Source organism: Mesoplodon densirostris, chromosome 8, assembly GCF_025265405.1.
Source record: "Mesoplodon densirostris isolate mMesDen1 chromosome 8, mMesDen1 primary haplotype, whole genome shotgun sequence".
NCBI lineage: Eukaryota > Metazoa > Chordata > Mammalia > Artiodactyla > Ziphiidae > Mesoplodon > Mesoplodon densirostris.
The window spans coordinates 63,331,400-63,354,206 of NC_082668.1; positions in this window are offsets into that span (position 1 = coordinate 63,331,400).

Sequence of the window (22,807 nt, forward strand, 5' to 3'; positions counted from 1 at the left end):
TCCCGTTGTTTTTGGTGTCTGTCCCCAGTGGCTAAGGTTGGTTTAGTGGGTTGTGTAGGCTTCTTGGTGGAGGGGACTACTGCCTGTGTTCTGGTGGATGAAGCTGGATCTTGTCTTTCTGGTGGGCAGGTCCACGTCTGGTGGTGTGTTTTGGGGTGTTTGCGTACTTTTTATGATTTGAGGCAGCCTCTCTGCTAATGGTTGGCGTTGTGTTCCTGTCTTGCTAGTTGTTTGGCATAGGGTGTCCAGCACTGTAGCTTGCTGGTCGTTGAGTGAAGCTGGGTGCTGGTGTTGAGATGGAGATCTCTGGAAGATTTTCGCCGTTTGATATTATGTGGAGCTGGGAGGTCTCTTGTGGACCAGTGTCCTGAAGTTCGCACTCCCACCTCAGAGGCACAGCACTGACTCCTGGCTCCTCAATTTGGGATGATTTGTTGTCTATTCATGTATTCCACAGATGCAGGGTACATGAAGTTGATTGTGGAGCTTTAATCCGCTGCTTCTGAGGCTGCTGGGAGAGGTTTCCCTTTCTCTTCTTTGTTCTCACAGCTCCTGGGTCTCAGCTTTGGATTTGGCCCCGCCTCTGCGTGTAGGTCGCCGGAGGGCGTCTGTTCTTCGCTCAGACAGGACAGGGTTAAAGGAGCAGCCTCTTCGGGGACTCTGGCTCACTCAGGCCAGGCGGGAGGGAGGGGCACGGAGTGCGGGGCGAGCCTGCAGCGGCAGAGGTCGGCGTGACGTTGCACCAGCCCGAGGCGCGCCGTGCGTTCTCCCAGGGAAGCCGCCCCTGGATCCCGGGACCCCGGCAGTGGCAGGCTGCACAGGCTCCCGGAAGGGCGGTGTGGACAGTGACCTGCGCTCGCACACAGGCTTCTTGGCGGCGGCAGCAGCAGCCCCAGCGTCCCACGCCCGTCTCTGGGCTCCGCGCTTTCAGCCGCGACTCGCGCCCGTCTCTGGAGCTCCTTTACACGGCGCTCTTAATCCCCTCTCCTCGCGCACCAGGAAACCAAGAGGGAAGAAAAAGTCTCCTGCCTCTTCGGCAGCTCCAGAGTTTTCCCGGACTCCCTCCCGGCTAGCTGTGGCACATTAGCCCCCTTCAGGCTGAGTTCTCACCGCCAGCCCCAGTCCTCTCCCTGCGCTCTGACCGAAGCCCGAGCCTCAGCTCCAGCGCCGCCCGCCCCGGGGGAGCAGACAAGCCTCTCGGGCTGGTGAGTGCCGCTCGGCACCGCTCCTCTGTGCGGGAATCTCTCTGCTTTGCCCTACCCAGGTATGTGGGGAGTTTCTTGCCTTTTGGGAGGTCTGGGGTCTTCTGCCAGCGTTCAGTAGGTGTTCTGTAGGAGTTGTTCCACGTGTAGCTGTATTTCTGGTGTATCTGTGGGGAGGAAGGTGATCTCCGCGTCTTACTCTTCCGCCATCTTACCCGGAAGTCAAAGATGATTCTTATATAGCAGCAACACATTAAATATTTAACCATGGGGAAAGAAAACAATTTCAAACTGGTGAATAAAGGGAAAATTCTTTGGGGAGTACTTTAAGGTTTCCTTTTTTTAATAGTTCCTTTGGGACATAGATGGCAATTTCATACTGTTAATATTGTAAAAGTTATAGCAGGGAAGAAAAAGAGCAGTGTCTTTGCTTTTATACCATTTTCTAAAAGAGCAACATAGATATTGGCAAAGTATGGGTTTGTTAAATATAAATTAGTCCTGTTACTTTGTCTAAGATTTACTGTGATTGAAAGAAATATATTTTAACCAGAAAGAGGTGTATTATGTTTAAATTACATTTTATCACATATTGTGTTTTCTAAAACCTTGCAAAAATAATCAAGATTGTGATGAGTTCTTTCATTGCCACTGGAGAAGAGGCAGAAAGATTCCAAATAAATCAGCTGTGTGGGACTGTGGAGCATATTAAGCACAGGCATGCTGCAAGAATTAGAATTAGTGTCAGTCTTATTTAAAAGCTTCCTTGTTCATCTTTGCAACTCTAGATTGTCGGCCAAGATTAAATCATGAATTTTCTCAACACTCCTGTGAAGTCGTTAAAGGAGAAGAAGTAGAGAAAGAATGACAAAAAGGTAGGGGACTTTAATTGTACTGTTGTATTAATATGTATTTAAATTAAAGGAAAAATAAATATTATACAAATGAAATTTTTTTCCTGTGATAACCAACAGGATAAAGGCCAGCTCCAGACCAAAAGATTTGGTCTAAACAAGTATAAATTTTAAAAAAATCCATCACTACTTGGACAGGAATTTTTTTTTTTCTAAGTAGGGGGAAATAGAGACCCATAATTTAATACCAAGTAGGGTATAAAATAATGATTTTTTAAAAACTCTATCAGTTTGTGTCTGACTAGAAAAATGACTTCAATAATTTTCAACAAGTCAATGTAATGCAGAGAACTGGTTATACTGAACTTAAACACTGAACAGATGACCTTGAGAAAACCCATTAATCAACAGCAGAAAGACATGGCCACTACAAGGCTGGAGGGAAAATGGAACTAGGCAATATTACCAGTGCTCAGAAGTAAGAGTCATCCAACAAAAGCTCAGACTCAGGCCAGTCTGTCCATGAGAAAGGAAGCAATGGAATCACAGCATCCCCCCAAGCAGAGAAAGAGGGGTGCAATATCTTGGCATCTTCCTTCTTCCCACCTTCTAACCTCCTTCCAAAGCCTCCCATACTCAGCCAGAAATCAGCTATTACAAGAGCAGTCTTTAGGATTCAGCCCACTTTTAAAATAGAACAGTGGTGGGTAAGAATGCGAGGGAATCTGAAGGTAAATATAGACTCAACTGTCATATCTCTCCATGACACACTATCAAGATGAACTATGTCAGTGATGTTTAACAGCTTGAAACTATGTTACCATAGGGAAAAAAATGCCATAAATTCTACCTCTCCATATGGGTAAATAAAGATCTCAATAAAGGTAAATACATGGACAATTGTGGAAGCTAATATTACAACAATAGTGTTAACTCACTTTTTGTTTTCTACATGATTTAAGAAACTAATACATTTTAAAAAGAGAAAACAATTATTAGTATAAAAGGTAATATTGCTATGATTTTAGTTTTTAAGTACAAGTCCTGTTTTCTACACAATTTAAGGTGCTAATGCATTTTAAATAATTATTAGTTTACATTTTGGAGCACACATCATATAAATATGTAATTTTGTGAGATCAACAATGAAAAGGGGTAAGGATGGAGCTGCTCTTTTAGTTTGTTTTCTGTTCAGTTTGTACATTACTAAAGTTAAGCTGGTATAAAGTCAAATTAGAATGTTATAACTTTAGGATGTTAATTAAATGTAATTTACATTTACAAACCACAAAGAAAATAGCTATAGAATGTATACCAAAAGAAATGAGAAAGAAATATAAATACTTCACTACAAAAAAATCAACACAGAAGAAGATAGTTATTAAAGGAATGAGGGGGGAAAAGTTATAAGGCTTATCAAATAGCACAATTACAGAAGTAAGTTCTTCCTTATCAATAATTATTTTAATTAATTAGGCTGCACCAAGTCTTAGTTGCAGTATGCAGGGTCTTAGTTGCAGCATGCAGGATCTAGTTCACTGACCAGGGATCGAACCCAGGCCCCCTTCATTGACAGCATGGTGTCTTAACCACTGGACCACCAGGGAAGTCCCTCAATAATTATTTTAAATGTAAATGGATTAAGCTCTCCAATCAAAAGACAGAGATTGGCAGAATGGATAAAATCACATGATCCAACTCTATGCTATCTACAAGTAACTCCTTTGAGACCAGAAGACACAAAAAGATTGAAAATGAAAGGATAGAGGAAGATATTCCCTCCAAATAATAACTAAAAGAGAGCAGGGGTAGCTATACTAATATTCAACAAGTAGACTTTAAATCAAAAAAGGTTACATGAGACAAAGAAAGACCTTATATATTGATAAAAGTTTCAATACAGCAAGAAGATATAACAACCATAAACACTTATACAGTAATGACAGATGAACATCATAATTAATGGGGAAAGACTGAAAGCTTTTCATCTAAGATCAGGAATAGGCAAGGATGTTTGCTTCCACCTCTTCTAGTCAGCATGGTACTTGAAATTCTAGCTAGACAAATTAGGCAAGAAAAAAGAAATAAAAGGAATCCAATTGGAAACGAAAATATAAAATTACCTCTGCAGACAATATGATATTATATTTAGAACACCCTAAGAATTTGATTTAAAATGTTAGATGAATTTAGCAAAGTAGCAGAATACAACGTGAACACACAAAAATTGTTGCATTTCTATATGTAAAAATGATAAACAATTTGGAAAGCAAATTGCAAAAACAATCCCATTTAGAATAGAATCAAAAAGAATAAAATACTTAGGAATTAACTTAACCAAAGAGGTGAAAGTTGTAAAATAAAAATAACAAAATTTTGCTGAAAGAAATTAAAGAAGACATAAATAAATGGAAAAACAATGCATGTTTATTGCTATCCAAAGCAAACTACAAATTCAACGAAATGTCTTTCAAAACACCAAAGATTTGTTTTTGCAGAAATAGAAAACCCATCCAAAAATTCATATGGGATCTTAATGGGAACTGAATAACCAAAATAATCTTGAAAAAAAGAATATAACTGAAAGACTCATGCTTCCTTGATTACAAAATTTACTTCAAGGCTACAGTAATCAAAACAGTGGTACTGGTATAAAGCAGATATATAGAGCAACTGAATATTATAGAAAGCCACAAATAACCCCCTACATATATGATCAAATGATTTTTGACAGGGGTGTTAAAACCATTCAATGGAAAAAGGATAGTCTTTTCAACAAGTGGTATTGGGAAAATTGGATATCCACATGCAAATGAATGAATTTGGACTCTTATATAATGCATATACAAGAATTAACTCAAAATGGATCAAGGACCTAAATGTCAGACTCAAGACAATAAAACTTTTAGAAGAAAACATAGGACCAAAGTTTCATGACTCTGGAATTCACAGAGATTTACTGTATTTGACACCAAGGTACAGGCAACAAAAGTAAAAAAAAAAAGACCAAATGGACTTCATAATTTTTTTTTTTAAATTTGGGCATCAGAAGACACTGTCAGCAGAATAAAGAGGCAACCCACAGAATGGGAGAAAAAATTTAGAAATCATATATCTGATAAGGGACTAATATCCAGAATATATAAAGAACTCCTAAAACTCAACAACAACAAATAAACAAAAATGGCAAAGGTCTTGAATAGTCATTTATCTAAACAAGATACATAAATGACCAACAAGCACATGAAAAATGCTCAACATCACTAATCATTAGGGAAATGGAAATCAAAACTACAATGAAATACCACCTCACACCCATTAGGATGACTATTATTAAAACAAAACAAAACAAAACAAAAGTGTGGGTGAGGATATGGAGAAATTAGAACCCTGTTCACTATTGGTGGGGATGTAAAATGGTACACCTACTGTGCAAAATAATATGACAGCTTCTCAAAGAATTAAAAATCGAATTACCATATTATCCAGCCGTTTCACTTCTGGACATATACTCAAAATAATTGAAAGCAGGACCCCAAAGAGATGTTTTTACACCCATGTGATTAGCAGCATTATTAACAATAGCCAAAAAGTGTAAGCAATTCAAGTATCTATCAACTGATGAATAGAAAAACAAAAATGGTATATACATACAATGGAATATTATTCAACCTTAAAAAGGAAAGTAATTCTGCAATGCACTACAGCATGTATGAAGATTGAGGACATTATGCTAAGTGAAATAAGCTAGTCATAAAAAGACCAATACTGTATAATTCTACTTAGATAAGGTACTTAGAGTAGTCAAAATCATAAAGACTGAAAGTATAATGGTGGTTTCTAGGGGCTGAGGAGAAAAAAAGAATGAGGAGTCATTGTTTAATGGATATAGATTTTCAGTTCTACAAGATAAAGAGATATGATGGTTGCACAACAATATGAATGTATTTAATAGCACTGAACACTTGAAAATGGTTTAAATGGTATATGTTATGTTTTGTGTATTTGACTACAATAAAAAAAAGCACAATGAAATTCCACTACACACGCACTCTAATGACTGTAATAAAAAAAGACAGAAAAATATCAAGTGTTAGTGAGGATGTGGAGACACACTAATCCTCACGTATTGCTGATGGGAATATAAAATGGCCTCAACCCTGTGGAAAACAGTTGGACAATTTCTTTTTAACTTTTTAGTTATACGTAATCTTGCTGTATGACCCAAAATCAATCCTAGGTGTCAAACCAAGAGAAACCAAAAAATATGTCCACATAAAGACATGTACATAAATATTCATAGAAGCTAATAATAATAGCTTCAAACTAAAACTGAACAATCCAAATACTCAAGTGACAAAAATTACAAAACATGGTCTATATTAGTAACATACCACTATTGGCAATTAAACTGGAACCTTTCTCCAGAGAAGACATATGAAGGCCAACAGATACATAAAAGATGCTCACGTCAGTAATCATCAGGGAAATGCAAATGGAAACCACAATGAGATATCATCTCATACCTCTTAGGGTGCCTATTATCCCAAAAGACAAGTGTTGGTGAAGATGTGAAGAAATCAGAACACTCGCACACTGTTTTGGGAATGCCAAATGATGCAAATGTTATGGAAAATAATATGGAAGTTCCCCCCAAAATGAAAAATAGAACTTACAATATGGCTCAGCAATTGCACTTATAGGTATTCATCCAAAAGTATTGAAATTATAATTTCAAAGAGATTCTCGTGTTCCTTGCAGCCTTATTCACAATAACCAAAACATGGAAACAACCTAAGTGTCCATCAATAGATGAATGAATGAAGAAAGTGTTGTATCCACACACAATGGAATATTTTTTCTGTCTTAGAGAAGAAGGAAATCCTGCAGTATGTGACAACATGGATGAAATCTTGAGGACATCATGCTAGGTGAGTTAAGCCAGTCACAGAAGGACAAATATTGCAAGATGCCACTTATATGAAGTATTTAATGCAGTCAAACTCATAGAAGCAAAGAGCAGAATGGTGGCTGCCAGATGCTGGGGGTAAGGACAGATGGAGCGTTGCTAATCTACAGGTATAAAGTTTTAGTTATACAAGAAGATTAACCTCTAGAAATCTGCTAGACAACACTCTATAGTTAAAATTATATTCCACACTTAAAATCTGTTAAAAAGGTAGATCTCATGTTTTGTTTGTTTACCACAATAATAAAAATTAAAAAATTTTAAAAGGAGCAAAATACTGATACATGCTAATATTACTTTCCTGTTCATGATATAACACATTACTGCAAATTCAGTGGCTTAAAACAACAGAAATTTACTATCTTACAGTTTACGGAGGTGAGAAATCTGAAATGGGTCTCACTGGGTTAAAATTCACAGTACTGACATTCCTTTCTGAAGGCTCTTAGGGGAGAATCTGTTTTCTTGCCCCTTCCAGCATATAGAGATGGCTCACATCCCTTGCCTTGTGATCCCTTTCTATATTCAAAGCCAGCCGTGGCCAGTGAAATCTTTTTCACATCTCATCATTCTGACTCTTGTGATTAACCTTGGAGCCATTAGATAATCCAGGATAATCTATTTGTTTTAAGGACAGTTGATCAGTAAACTTAATTCCACCTGCTACCTTAACTCTCCTTTTCCATAAAATATAAAATAACCACAGGTTCTGGGGATTAGGATATGGACATCTTTGTGAGGCAATTATTCTGTCTACCACAATGCTACAACATGAATGGACCTGAAGAGTATCATGTTAAGTGAAAGAAACCATACACAGAAGACTAGTTATTGTACTATATCATTTATATGAAATATCTAGCAAAGGCAAATTTGTAGAGGCTAAAAGCAGACCACTGGTTTCCTAAGGATAGGAGTATGAGATGAGATGAACCACAAATGGGTAGGAGGAAACATTTTTAAGTTATGAAAATGTTCTAAAACTGCACAATTCTATTAATTTACCAAAACAACTTCTCTAGCAATTGTTATATTTTGTGGTTTGTAATTTATACCTCAATTGAGTTGTTAAAAAATAGAGGTACATGTCGTAGAGGGCAGAAGTTTGTTGTGAAGGAATAAATAATAGACCTTACCTATAAGATAGCCTATTTAAATAGGCCTTCCTTATAAGAAAGTTATTTGTTAGAGATGTGAAGAAAACAATGTAGATTAGGAGTCAAATATATCTCAAAGTATAGTTCCAATATTAAATATAAAATAAGGCTCATTGTTATTCATAAATCTATATATTTGGTCATTTATAAATGTTGAGAGGAAGATTTTCTTATTGAACCATAATGAAAGAATAATCTCTTGCCCTAGCTCTGAAAAGTAAATCATTTAACAAAGCAAGAAAGGTTGCTTGAGAATACATTATGCCAAAGATTTCCACTTCTGGAAAATAACAATGACATTTAATCTTTGCTTTTTTTTTTTTTTTTTTTTTTTTTTTGCGGTATGCGGGCCTCTCACTGTTGTGGCCTCTCCGTTGCGGAGCACAGGCTCCGGATGCGCAGGCCCAGCGGCCATGGCTCACGGGCCCAGCCGCTCCGCGGCATATGGGATCCTCCCAGACCGGGGCACGAACCCGTATCCCCTGCATCGGCAGGCGGACTCTCAACCACTGCGCCACCAGGGAGGCCCTAATCTTTGGATATTTATGTTGAAATTTCTTTCAAGTATTTTAAGGAATCTGCTTCTGAAATTCTTCAATATGGAATAACAAGGAGTAGGCAAATGGGAAATTGTGGACAGTCATCAGACTAAACAAATGAATATAACGTAAGGAAATGTCTTTATTCATACATAGTTTACTGTACTTAGTATCATGTACGACAAATCCCAATTTACTTTTCTGTAACCTAAATTAATTTTTAAAAGTCAACTTCTATGCTACATTTTCTCTCTCTCTCTTTTTTTTTTTTTTAGTGTATGTATGGGGGCATGTGCTGCTACCATCCTTTCAACAAAACACGAATCCCTAGAGAATTTCTTTAGCCCTCTGTAATTTACAACCATCCAAAGAACTCCAAAGTTGCAGTCCTCTTTTCTAAGAGGTTACTCCAGCCACGGCCACTGGCAGTTCTCCAAGCCAGCTAGGCTAGCACAGAGCAGAAGGCTAGCTCTCCAAGGACCTGAAAACTCTCCTTAAGAACTGTGTGTGTTGGCTGCACAGTCATTATCTGGGGAGTTCAGATACAGCCCATGCAGTCCCCCTGAGATTTCACTCCCAGTCATTATTTACAGGACTCAAATACATCCCACAGGCAAGGCAGTCAATGCACCAGTAATTCAACAGCTAACAGAGGGAATCTGGCCATGATTTGTGGACAGTCACTATTTTAAATCTTCCTTCTTTTTTTCCATAACATTTAGGAATCTCTGTGACAAAACGCGTACTCTTACTCTATGTATAACATAAAACATATATATGTACAATATCTCAATATAGCAAGAAGGTAATATTTTGAAATTTCAACTATATCATCAATGTGTGCTTACCAAGTCATGTCTTTGTTCTCTTACCGGAGAACATTTACCTTTGAAAGGGATGTGTGGTAGCAATAATTAATCATTTGGAGGAGTATATAAAGTGCAATAATGAATTTATCTGTACTTATTTCAAACTGGCTCAGTTTCAAACTGAACTAGAAAAAAACAACAGAAAGATTTCTTTTGGTCTCTTTCTCTGTTTTATTTTAAACTAGTTAGGGAAATGGGTTTTATATTTTAATAAACACAGCTAGCATTTTCTACTTTTTATAAAAATCCATAAGATTGAGGAACTCATTTGTTCTTACACTATTAAAATACAAAAATAAATAAATAAAATTATTCAAACTCATAGCTAATTTCAAAATGATTGCAAACTGAATGCCAAAATAAGGAGATAACTCTTCACATAAAAAGGCTAATCGTGGTTAATTGTTTTCTTATTCCTTTTGATGATAATAGCCATTATAAACTCATTTGAAGTATGTAGATGTAATATGCAATTACCATAAGACTCAGCATTCCAAAGCTCAAATGAGAAGACTAAGACAGCATTGAGCACTGTTTATTGGTGAGGCTGCCAACCGGTTTCATTTTCAAAGAAAAAATAAGTGTGTAGCTGTAGTCCAATCTTTTTTACATGCATGTATTTTCTCTTTATGTGTGCTGATATAATGACTGAATCAACCTGGTTACTGTTGCACAAAGCAGTAGGTGGCTGTCACTATTGTCTGGAAATTTCTGAAGAAGTGGTACTCAATTCACAAAGTATTTAATTCCAGATCTTTTTTTTTTTCTAGTAGGTGAAAACTGTCATCTCCTGGACATTATAAAATGTACACAGTCTTCTCAAGCTCAAGCTCAGGAGACTTGTACATCAAACTTCTAGTAGGAATATGTGCTTGGGTCTTTATACAAGAAGTTGAGAATTCTTCTGTATAAGATATAAAATGAAGTTACAGAGTTAACTTTTGACCTCCATCTAGGCTGGTCCCAAAAAAAGAGCTCATCTTAACACATTTGATCTATAGATTTTGTAGCCTTTAAAATTATATTGGAAAGATAAGTGATTATAGAATTCTATGAAAGGGAGTGTCAACTCTCCTACAGAATAGTCATCTTTTCATTAAGGCTTTTCTTAGAAATAACAAGATAGGTCTATGCCACTGTTGCATTATGTTTGAAGAACATGATATTCAAACCTACTCCCTCTCTCCTTTGTCACTCTTTCTAGGCAGCCTGGACTCCTTGGCCAGTCATTTCAGTGATCCTCTTAGCACACAAAATTTTCTATACAGAAAATGTGCTCTAGTCTCCCTTTTAACCCCATGGTTTCCATTGACCTAATTTCCTCCGAAACTTCTCTTTTCTCATTCACCACCAAACTTCTTGAAATGGTGATCTTCAACTATCCTCTCAATGAAAATTAATCCCAGTCTCTTCCCACTTTAACATGTATTTCAGTTGTCTCCTGGAAAACACTATCTCAAGTTGTACAAACCCAGGTTTGTATAACAAAGACTCTCATTTGTAGATTTATTCTGCTAGTTTTAGATTTGATATTTGTTGGTTCACAACCTTGGGAGTTCTCTGGATGAAATTGGAAACTGGCCCCAGGGAGAGAATGAAGAAAGAGACGGAGCACTCCAAATTGGTAGGTGGCAGGTTTAATAAGCAAGGGAACTTATGTACTAAGCTTGTCTTGGGTGATCTCAAGACAAGCAGACCCCTTTACCTGCACACCAGAATCTTAAAAGTTTATACAGAGACCTTAATGGGAGTCAGTCATGTATTCAGTCCAGAGTATCTCAACAACACATTACTCACTCAAGGCTCTGTCCTTGAAAGATATCTTAATGTGGGAAGGGTAGACAAAATACACATTCCAAGGACAGGGGAGGGGATAAGGAGCCTCTGGTTATCCTTGCAGGCCAACTGGTGGTCACATTCCCTCAGCGACCTCCTCCAACGATACTCTTTTTACTTTGCAAACACAGACCATAGTCATTGTAGCAACAAGCATCTGCCCTCAAAAATAGTGCAACTTGGGCTTCCCTGGTGGCGCAGTGGTTGGGAGTCCGCCTGCCGATGCAGGGGACACGGGTTCATGCCCCGGTCTGGGAAGGTCCCACATGCCGCGGAGCGGCTGGGCCCGTGAGCCATGGCCGCTGATCCTGTGCGTCCGGAGCCTGTGCTCCGCAACGGGAGAGGCCACAACAGTGCAAGGCCCGCATACCGCAAAAAAAAAAAAAAAAAAAGAAAACAGTGCAACTTCAGATAGTTGTGGCTTTTGTGGCATCATCAATAAATGGAAAGAGAAATTTTATGTTACCATGTTAGTCTGTACACTATTTGCCTTAGCTTGATCAAGGAAATAAAGCTATGGAGGACTGTGTGGCTTTCTAAATTTCACTGAGGTCAAATAATGTATGACATAGTCCACAGCCTCCCCTTGTTGACAAACCAAGCTTTTTCTGGTTGTATTCCTTTAAGAATGGCTCCCAATTCATCCTATAACATATGTTTATTCAAATTATGCCTTTATACCAGCTCAATTGTTCTACAATATTTTGAGTCTGATAGAGGTTTACCTATGACGGGGATCATTAAACATTTTCTGTAAAGTGTTAGATAGTAAATATTTTAGACTTTGTGGGTCATATGGTCACAGTAGCAACTTAACTCTGCCACTGTAAGAAGGGAGTAGCTGTAGACAATATGTAAATGGATGGAATGGCTGTATTTTAATAAATACAGTGGGTGTTGGGTCAGATTTGATCAATGGGCTGTAGTTTGCAGACCTCTGGCCTAAGAGAAGCTACTGTAATGATACTTTAACTCCGAAATTTCTGCCTCATCTGAGCATTACAATTAATTAAATTTCCTGTGATGATTGTCAGTTTATTTCTTTGACTTTTTTTCTAATAAGTCAAGATGGCTTATTTATGTATTTACTTCAAATAGGTATTCTTCATTTAGCCATTAAGCCTTATTTTATTTTTTAAAGTTTATACAACAAATTTTTAATATTATAAATCAATCATCAACAAGAACTTCTCTGATCCAAAATCCTTATACTGTTAAGTATCATTAGGCCACCCTTCACCTCTTCTCTGACTTAAATATGAGGACTTTTTAATAGAAGTCTCAGTTAAAAAGTCAAAAAATAAGCTTTTTATCTTAAACAGTTCACAATGTGTATTTCGGTAGGTTTCAGTATGAAAGTGTCTAGAGCCCTAATGGAAGGTAGGGCCAAAGGTCAGCAGAGCAGTCTGGTTAAAGAAATAGGGTAAATGGTTTGTATGCTAAAATGAATAGGAAGGGACAGGGCAGGTATATATCCCAGGTAGGCACTGATAATGAACTCTGTCTTTCCTATCATTTTCTCTAGAATTGTAATCAGCAGCATAAGGTGAATTCATCAAAAAAAAAAAAAATCAAATGAAAGTCACATGGCAAAGAAGGGTCAAAACTATTGTTCGTCTAAGAAGTTTCCCTGCCTTTAAATAACACAGCTCTAGGGTAGACATAGAGAAGATCAGAGGAAAACTTTCATGCTTATAAGCATAATTTGCAAAATTTGCTTCACCTAAACCCCAAGGAAATCACTGAAAGTCCACAGGTAAGAAATAAGACCCATGGGAGACCATTAACAGCTTAACACTTACAGTTTATATGGTCAAATTCATTCCATTTATAAGAATAATAAAGTAGAAGTGCTGTATTTTGATAATGACTTAATAACATTAAAAATGTAAAACTGTGAATTGTATAATACAGCAAGTTAAGAATTAAATGAAAATATTCAGTAGAGGGTGTGGTTATTTGGGTCATGTTCTTTTTTGGATCAAAGATGATGATTCTCACATGACTTACCAACAGCTTTTCTAAACTCACAAATAATCAAAAAAGGAAATTGGAATTGGTAAGATTATCACACTTGAAAATGATAAAAAAAATCCACATTAGTTTTATAGTAGAAATAGAAACATGTTCATGAGATAGTCTGATGAAATGATCAGCAAATTTCAAGGCATATTTGGACTTCTTTGGGTGTAATTAAATTGGTATAAGGCGTAAAGCCTTACTTCTAATAAAATTGGGAAGAAAATTTCCAGCCATGAAAAAAAATGACAAATATAAATATCACATCGATAAAGTTACAATATGGTAAAGTATATTAGTTTTGTTACAAGTGACAGAAGTCCTATTTTAAAGGCAAAAAGAAGCATTTCTATATTCAGGGAATCCAATAAAGTATAAACAACAACAACAACAACAAACATTTTGTGGAATAAAAAGAAATGCAATTGGACTTCAGGGTAAGTTGGAAAGGAGGGTCCTCAAAACTGCCAGGTCATTGTCTTTCTGTGATGGCTGCATTGTTCCAACACACATATGTTTTCTCTATACTGAAGGGTTAACATAGAATTTTCATAATCTACCCAACATTTATTCTTTTTTTTCCTTGTTAACAACCCTGGTTTGATGAAGTATACGTTCTCTTTTGCATGGCCATGAACATCAGGAGAAACTGCTCTGTTCTCAGCCTTAGAAAGTTAATCCTGATTGGCCTTAAGCCAACTATGTTGGTATTAATTCCATTGACAGTGATTACTTTAGGCATGGGATTAGTATATAATTCTAGACAATGTGATAAAAATTGGCTGGGTGGTTCTAAAAAGTTTTCCTTGTCTTTAAACACAATGGAGGAAATGATTTCTTTCTGTTTCTGAATAGCATAGTTTCTGAGTAAGATGCACTGAACTGGTACAACCATTTTATGGCAAGCCCAAAGCTGCAGGCAACCTCAAGGGTAATAGAATGGAAACAATTGTGAAAAGATCACTGAGTTGCTGCATTAATATACCTTAGAGCTGCACTGTGTTACAATAGTGAATTTTATTGTAATTTAAATCCTTTGAATTTAATTTTCTATTATTATCAGCTGAAAACTTCCTAAATAATATTGGGAAAAACACTGTCACTGATAGATGTTGATATAATTTTTGTTAGTGGAGAAACACTAAATGACAGAATATTTAGTGTCAAGTTCAAAAGTCCTGGGGTAGGACACTAGTTAATCTGGATGAAAAATCCTGGGCCAATCCTTTGTGGTTTTCTTGAGTAGAATCAAGTGAAAACGCAGTATTCTTTAGGGGAACCAAATATGTGGAGCTGGGAGAAAAGCAATTCCAAGAAGAGAGACAATATTTCTAGATGAAGAGAAGGAAAAATTTCTACTCTACAAGGTGAAAGCAGTAATGTGTGTTTAATAGAAAGGCAATGTGTTCAGAAAGCAAGACTATTATACAGTAAAAGTGAGAGGCATAAGTGTTAGGTTTAAGTGTTAACTTGTAAACACAATGGATTAAATTAATGGATTTTGGTCAAAACTGTAGACAGCGTCTAGACTTCATGGAGAATGAGAATTAACTAGAAAACAACCACACAGATAAGGGGAGGAAAGCCCATATTACTTCTTTTATAAATGAAGTTTGACAGTTTCTTTCAAGTTGGACTACTCATTACCCAGGTAATTAAACTTCTACATTACACTAATGATATTATTTTTAAGTATAAATTAAATAAACAATAATTAGAGGAGGCACTACAGGATTCTAAACAGTCCCTCTTTGGGAAAGAACTAAGGTGAAGTTTTCAAGGGCTGTGTACCTCAGAGAAAGGATCATGTTATGCAGGTAAATAATATGAACTTACTGTAAAGGGTGATCCTGTGTTTAGGAGAGAGCTTCTGAGTCTGCTGAGCTGCTCCTTCTCTTCTGGTCTCTGTGAAGACAATTGAGTATTGAATTATGTCCCCCATAAAAGACATGTTTAAGTTCTAACCCAGTAACACAGAATATGACCTTATTTGGAAATAGGATATTTAAAATAAGTTAAATGAGGTCATTAGGGTGGGCCCTAATTCAATATGAATGGTGTTCTTATAAAAAGGGGAAATTTGGACACAGAAACAGACAAGCATACAAGGGAGAATGTCATGTGAATATGAAGATGGAAATTGGCATAAAGCATCTAAAGCCAAGGAACATCAGAGATGGTCAGCAAACCACCATGAGCTACAAGAGAGGCATGGAACAGATTCTCCCTCACAGGCATCAGAAGAAATCGACACTGCCAACACCTGGATTTTGAATTTCTAGCCTCTAGAACTGTGAGTCAATAAAGTTCTGTTATTTTAGCCACTCAGTTTGTGGTTCTTCATTACTGAAGCCCTGGCCATCTAATACATGTATTTACATGTGTGTGTTATCTTGCCAGTTCTATTCATCACTGCCTGGAAGGAGCTGTGGATTGGGAAAAGGCTGATGCTCACTCTGCTTGTACTATTTTTTTTTTTTTTTTTTTTTTTTTTTGCGGTACGCTGGCCTCTCACTGTTGTGGCCTCTCCCATTGCGGAGCACAGGCTCCGGACGCGCAGGCTCAGCGGCCATTGCTCATGGGCCCAGCCGCTCTGTGGCATGTGGGATCTTCCCGTACTGGGGCATGAACTCGCGTCCCCTGCATTGTCAGGCAGACTCTCAACCACTGTGCCACCAGGGAAGCCCTGCTTGTACTATTATGGCTTTGATTGGAGACTGCTCTGCCTGTCCTTTACCTCATGGGTATAACAGGAAGTCAACATACTTTTGATTTTTAGTTCTTACTAGCTCTTTGACACTGAGTAAATTCTTTAAAATTCTGGATATTGGTTTTCCTATTTATAAATTATAAACTAGAAGGATAAAAAAATTCTTAGTGTAGTGGGCATGTCATGTCAATCTGGGTCACTTTTTAAAAAAACACATGACTTGGGCCTCAGCTCTCATGAATGTAAGTCAATAGTTGGAACTTAGATAGTCATATTTTAAAAGGATCTAATGGCAACCCTTCAATGATGACCAGGGAATTCAATATCAAAAACTGCTGTGAGCTTTGATTTCATTCATTCTATAATTATGGTACTGTGGCTACTATGTCATGAGTAATACACTCAGTAGTAAGAGCCAAAATAGCTCAAAAAAATCACTGCTTGGGAATTCCCTGGTGGTCCAGTGGTTAGGACCCTGTGCTTTCACTGCTAAGAGCCTGGGTTCAATCTCTGGTCAGGGAACTAAGATCCCACAAGCTGCATGGTGCGGCCAAAAAAAAAAAAAAAAAATCACTGCACTTATCTACAATAAATATTTAAATAAATGGGAGTTGTAAGCAGCCCTCTACAGAAGAGCATAGATTTGGTACAATGACCTAGAAAGCTATATTTTCAGTTTGTAGCAGTAGCTAAAATTCATAATTCTTATATTTCATAATATTTTTCTTTCCTAATCTACTAGCAAGAAGATGTTTGTTATTCTGTGACAGTGACCATTTAATGTGGCACTGGTATTATCTTCTAATTACCCAAATTTCTTTTGTACAGTTATATATTAAAAGCAGCAAATTTGGACTTCCCTGGTGATGCAGAGGTTAATAATCCACCTGCCAATGCAGGGGACATGGGTTCAAGCCCTAGTTCGGGAAGATCCCACATGCCGTGGAGCAACTAATCCCATGCGCCACAACTACCGAGCCTGCGCTCTAGAGCCCACGAGTCACAGCTACTGAGCCCGTGCGGCTAGAGCCTGTATTCTGCAACAAGAGAAGCCACCGCAGTGAGAGGCCCGTGCACCACAACAAAGAGTAGCCCCCACTTGCTGCAACTAGAGAAAGTCTGCGCAAAGCAACAAAGACTCAGTGCGGCCAAAAACAAAAATAAATAAAGTATAAATAAAAATTTTTAAAAAGCAGCAAGTTTATAAAATCTTAGCTTGACAAATATCTTATAAATTATTTCTTTAAATGCTAAGGGCTATAAAATATAATTTAGTACATATGAGCTTCTAGGAGCTATTTACCACTTTAACATTTAACAAGACATACATTAACATTTAAAAAGTCATAAAAATTTACATCTATAAGTGATTTTACTTAATAGGTTAGCAATATGCATTCTGAGCAATAGAAGGGGAACAGCACTAATAAAATGTATACTGAACTCAGTAAAAGTAATTTATGCAACTAGTGCTCAGTTGATGATGAGGGCAAGTTATAGGTTGGTTATACGTCACGGTTTCATCTGTCCCTAACAAATGATTCTTGCCACACTGCCCCCTGTAATTAGGAGTGACACTCTGCTTGGAGGCAGAGGTATGCACAGAGTGGCCTTTCAAAATCCCTTTGAGAGGACCATGATAAATTTCAAAGCAACATCTAGTAAATGGTAGAGTAAGACACAGATCTGAGAGTTGAAACCATTTCAGATTGAAGTAATCAGGGCATAGTCCTTTCTTAAAAAAAAATACTTTGCATATCTTCTCAAAATATAAGATGATCAAATCAACAATTATTTAGTGACAACAGTACATAGAGAAAAACAAAATCTTTGAATAAATAACTTAGTGAGAATAAAATAAATCAGTCCTGCACAATTTACATCTCTCTTTCCTCTTTGAAATTAGATGTACCCTGGTAAGTCATGGAAAAGCAGAAAAATATTTAACTGAAAATTTCTAGTAAACAAATTCCACTTCTAGTGTGTGAGAATTTTGAGTCATTTTTTGTGGGACTGATTAGCAAAAGGAAAAACAGAATCTGAAATGGGAAATAGAAATAGAGCAGATGGCAATACAGCAGTGTAGATTTTTATAATAAAAGTTTAGGAAAGAAGAAAAAAGATAAGAGAAAAATATTCTCAAGTTTTACTGTGCTGTCTGGGGATGAAAGAAAGAGAACTAGGAAGACAAATAAACAATGGAGTCATCTCACAATCAAAACAGCATTAAATCCTGAGTGAAGAACCAGACTCAGGGAAAAAAAGCTTTTTACAAAGTTTATTATCTACAGTAAGACACATTTCTAAGTGTCTCCTTGATATAGTAGTGGATTGAGTATCAGACATAAACTATTGAGGTTTGGTGAACTAAAAAAACCTAATAAAATAATTATTGTTAATTTAAGATGTAAAAATTGCCCTAATATTGCCTTCATTTGTTGATCTATCTATTATTTTATTTTGGCATACACAGCACACATTGGTTTTTTTTTTTTTTTCCTTGTGGTACGCTGGCCTCCCACTGTTGTGGCCTCTCCCGCTGCGGAGCACAGGCTCCGGACGCGCAGGCTCAGCGGCCATGGCTCACGGGCCCAGCCACTCTGTGGCATATGGGATCCTCCCGGACCGGGGCACGAACCCGTATCCCCTGCATCGGCAGGCGGACTCTCAACCACTGCACCACCAGGGAGGCCCGACAGCACACATTGTTAATGGCCTTTATATGTTTACTCTCAACTTGAGTCCCCACAGGTTTTTTTTTCCTATAGAAATATTTCATCAACTAAATAGAAATAGTTTTCTTATATTATCTGATGATGATAAAAGTAATCAATGTTCTGTGTAAAACACTCAGAAATAAACTGTAACTCTCATATATTGCTGTTGGGAATGCAAAATGGAACAGCTACTTTGAAAAGAGTTTTGAAGTTTTTTATTTAAAGTTAAATATACACTTACCATATGATCCAGACATTCTGCTCCTAGGTATTTACCCAAGAGAAATGAAATACTCTCCTACAAAATAATCTGTAAATAACTGTGTATAGCAGCCTTATTTATAATAACCTCAAACTGGAAATAACCCAATGTCCATCCACTATTGAAAGAATAAACAAGTTGTGTTACAGCCATACAATGAAATATTATTCAGCAATAAAAGGCAATAAACTAATTAACCATGTGAAAATATAAATAAATCTCAAAAGCATTATGCTAAGTGAAAGCAAACAAATGTAAAAGGCTACATTTGCTATGATTCCATTTCTGTGACATTCGGGAAAAGACAATATGTAAGTGGGATCATATTCTATATTCTACTTTGTAATTTTTTAAATTAAAATTATATTATATAGCTATATATAAAATTATATTATATAGTGTACATCTATAATAATAAAACCAAAAGTACTTTTTTTTCTTTTTTTTTTTCTTTTTGCGGTATGTGGGCCTCTCACTGTTGTGGCCTCTCCCGTTGCGGAGCACAGGCTCCAGATGCGCAGGCTCAGCGGCCATGGCTCACGGGCCCAGCCGCTCCGCGGCATATGGGATCCTCCCAGACCGGGGCACGAACCCGTATCCCCTGCATCGGCAGGCGGACTCTCAACCACTGCGCCACCAGGGAGGCCCCAAAAGTACTTTGATGGCATAGTATTTTATAGGTGTATCATAATTTATTTATTTAAATAATCTATTAACATATTCAATTTGATTGTAAGTTTTCTGACCATGAATGAATATTCTCATAAATACACTATCTATATGAACCATATACAGTTGTCTGATAATTTACTTAGTACAAATTCCTACACATTAACTTTCAGATTATAGATCTAGACACATTTAAATGTTTGATAGAATATGTCAAATTGTTCTTTACAAAAATTGTACAAAATACACTTCCACCAACAATATCTGAAGTTATTAATTTCTATTCCTCCCTCAGAGCACATTGGTTATTATCATCCAGAACATCTTTTAAAAGAGTAAGTTCTGCAACCAATAATTCTACATTTATGAACAAAATCTACTTGTGGAAAAGCGCTTAACATAATGTCTAAGGAGCTCACTATTTAATAAAAAGTAACACTATTCATTTTACATCTGGAATCCAACGTTTAATATTTTTTTAAAAAGCTTTTCCTATGCTTTTTATGGATAGATTTAAATATTTAAATTTTTGAAAATCTTTCCTTCACTGTTCTGAGCCAGTTATTCTTCAGATTCACTTTCTAGCTCCTTGGTATTGACCTCCATGAAGTTCCTCATTTGGGCTCCCTTCCCCTCTGGTTTCTAGATGGGACTGAATAATGGTAGACTCAGTTGTCCTAAGAGCAGAAGAGGGAGATCAGGGTAATTGTTCCCTCAATGCTTTTACTGCCAGCTCTTCGTTTGAACACTAGATACTTTCCCCAGTCATCAGCACTGCTTCTTTAGGGTGGCTTCCCTCCCAGGGCTATAGCTTTTGCTGGATTCTGGCCACACCATCCTCTTCAGGCATAGCGGTGTTAACAAATATTAATCATAGTTAGCCTCTGGGGCTTTGCCATTCTTCTTGGGTCTCTTAACCCTGTCCACATGTCTATGAAAAGTCTTTTTATTAAAATTATCTTCATTTACTGAGTTGATTATGTTTTCTGCTGGGACTCTAAGTGATACAGGGATAAAACAAAGGGTGTTAAGATATCCAGCATTTAAATAATTAATTCTATGCTAGGCCATAAAGACACAGGAGAGTGCTTAGTCAAAGAACTTAGATCGATACTCAGGTTATTTTTTTTTTCCAGAGCTACAGTCCTTGGAGTTATTTATGCAATGGTAAGCACACAAACAGAATGGGAAAAATTAGATAGGAACTAAATCTAATAGAATTACACAAAATTGGATACAATGAAGATTAGGGAAGAATAAATAAAAATTATGTAGTGTGATTATATTGTGATAAAAATTCTTAATAAAGAGTTCTCTCTTCGTAAAGTTACCAGATTTAGCAAATAAAAATATAGGATGGCCAGTTGTATTTAAATTTCGGATAAGCAATGAATTATTTTTAGTATGTTTATCTGAAAAGCAAATTTAGCTGAGCATTCCATATTTCGTCTGGCAACCCTATCCTTGTGCATAATTCATTAATACAGTCTATCATTTGACAAAATCTCTTGTGATTTATCTACTGCATAATCAGCAACCTGTGAATGACCAAGTGACAGATGAAATCAAGTAGATCAAGCACTAGTGCCTAGGAGGCAAGTGTCTAGATGAAACAGTGGGAGAGAGTAAGTACCCTAAGCAAAATATTACAATCAGACTTATCTGTTGTTTTATGGAGAGAGAGAGAGAGAGATTGTGCATATAAGGGCCACTAATATGAATTCTGATGATAAGTACAGTGAGGGTTCTTTTGTTTTTTGTTTTGTTTTGGGGTTTTTTGGTACAAACTTTAATGAACAGGAAAAAAAAGTTTGATACTTAAGTACCTGACCTGACATCTGTGTCAGGCAAACCAGGCCATGAAAACTATGTCTGAGTCTATAAATATGAAATAAAAAATCTAGACCAGTCAAGAATATGGGCACAAAAAGAAGTGTTTGTAAATATGTATGAAACAAGCAAAAATGTGCAATGAAAGGAATATTTCCCTGAGAGTAAGGACAGCTGATTTTTTTCCCAGCCTGGCCTTGATGAAGCCTTGGTCATTCCAGGATCCATTATTTTAGCTACAAAAGGAATATTTAGTTATATATTTAGTTACATAAATATTATATAAAACTATATACATATTGCATTATTAAATTGCAGCCCTAAAAACCTGTGCTTTATAATCCAAGATTTTAATTGGAGCCCAAGAGAACAATGGGAGAAGTTTATCCATACAATAAAACCATGCTATTGTATCAGAATCAAGTATAAGAGAGCAGGTTCCAAAAATACTAAATCAGATAGACATCAGATGTTGATTATTGGATTAGAGCTCTTGGATGTCTGCTTTTTGCTTCTTTTCTGAGGGCTCTTCCCAGTGTGGGCAGACAACCAAGGGAAGGTTTTGCTTCTCTGTGGAACAAGACAGACTTCTAAAACTGCCCCAGGTTGGTAATTATCTGACATATCTTATCACAAGTAGAGAGATAAGCTAGATGAAGGAATTTTATTAATTTAACCATATGGAAGAGAAAAATAGGAAACACTAACATATAATTTAGTTGTTAAAATATTAAAAACCTCTTATGATGAAAAATTCTGGAGAAGGCTAGAAGCATTGTCTGATTAGAAGAAAATGAAAAAGAAGATGTCTCCATTCTCTGTGCCCTTGTTCCTCATATGCCATTATGCTTTGAATGAGACTTGAAAAAGGGTAAAAAGGAGGCTTGACTTATACCCAAAATAGCTGGGAAATGTGGGTAAAGAAAATATGAGCAAATGTCCCAGTATATTGCAAGAACAGTTCCAGTATGATGAAAGTGAAATAAAGCCATCACAAAATGCACCCCATTTTCTTTACACAAATAAACAAAGGAATTATTTGACTTATTCCATTAAAAAAAAAGGGGGAAAGGTAAGTGGAGATGCAGAATGTGGCAATGACAAAAAGGAAGATGGAACTGTAACAGCATGTTGAATGGAACCTTCTTCCTCATTCTTCCTCAAGAATGAAGAG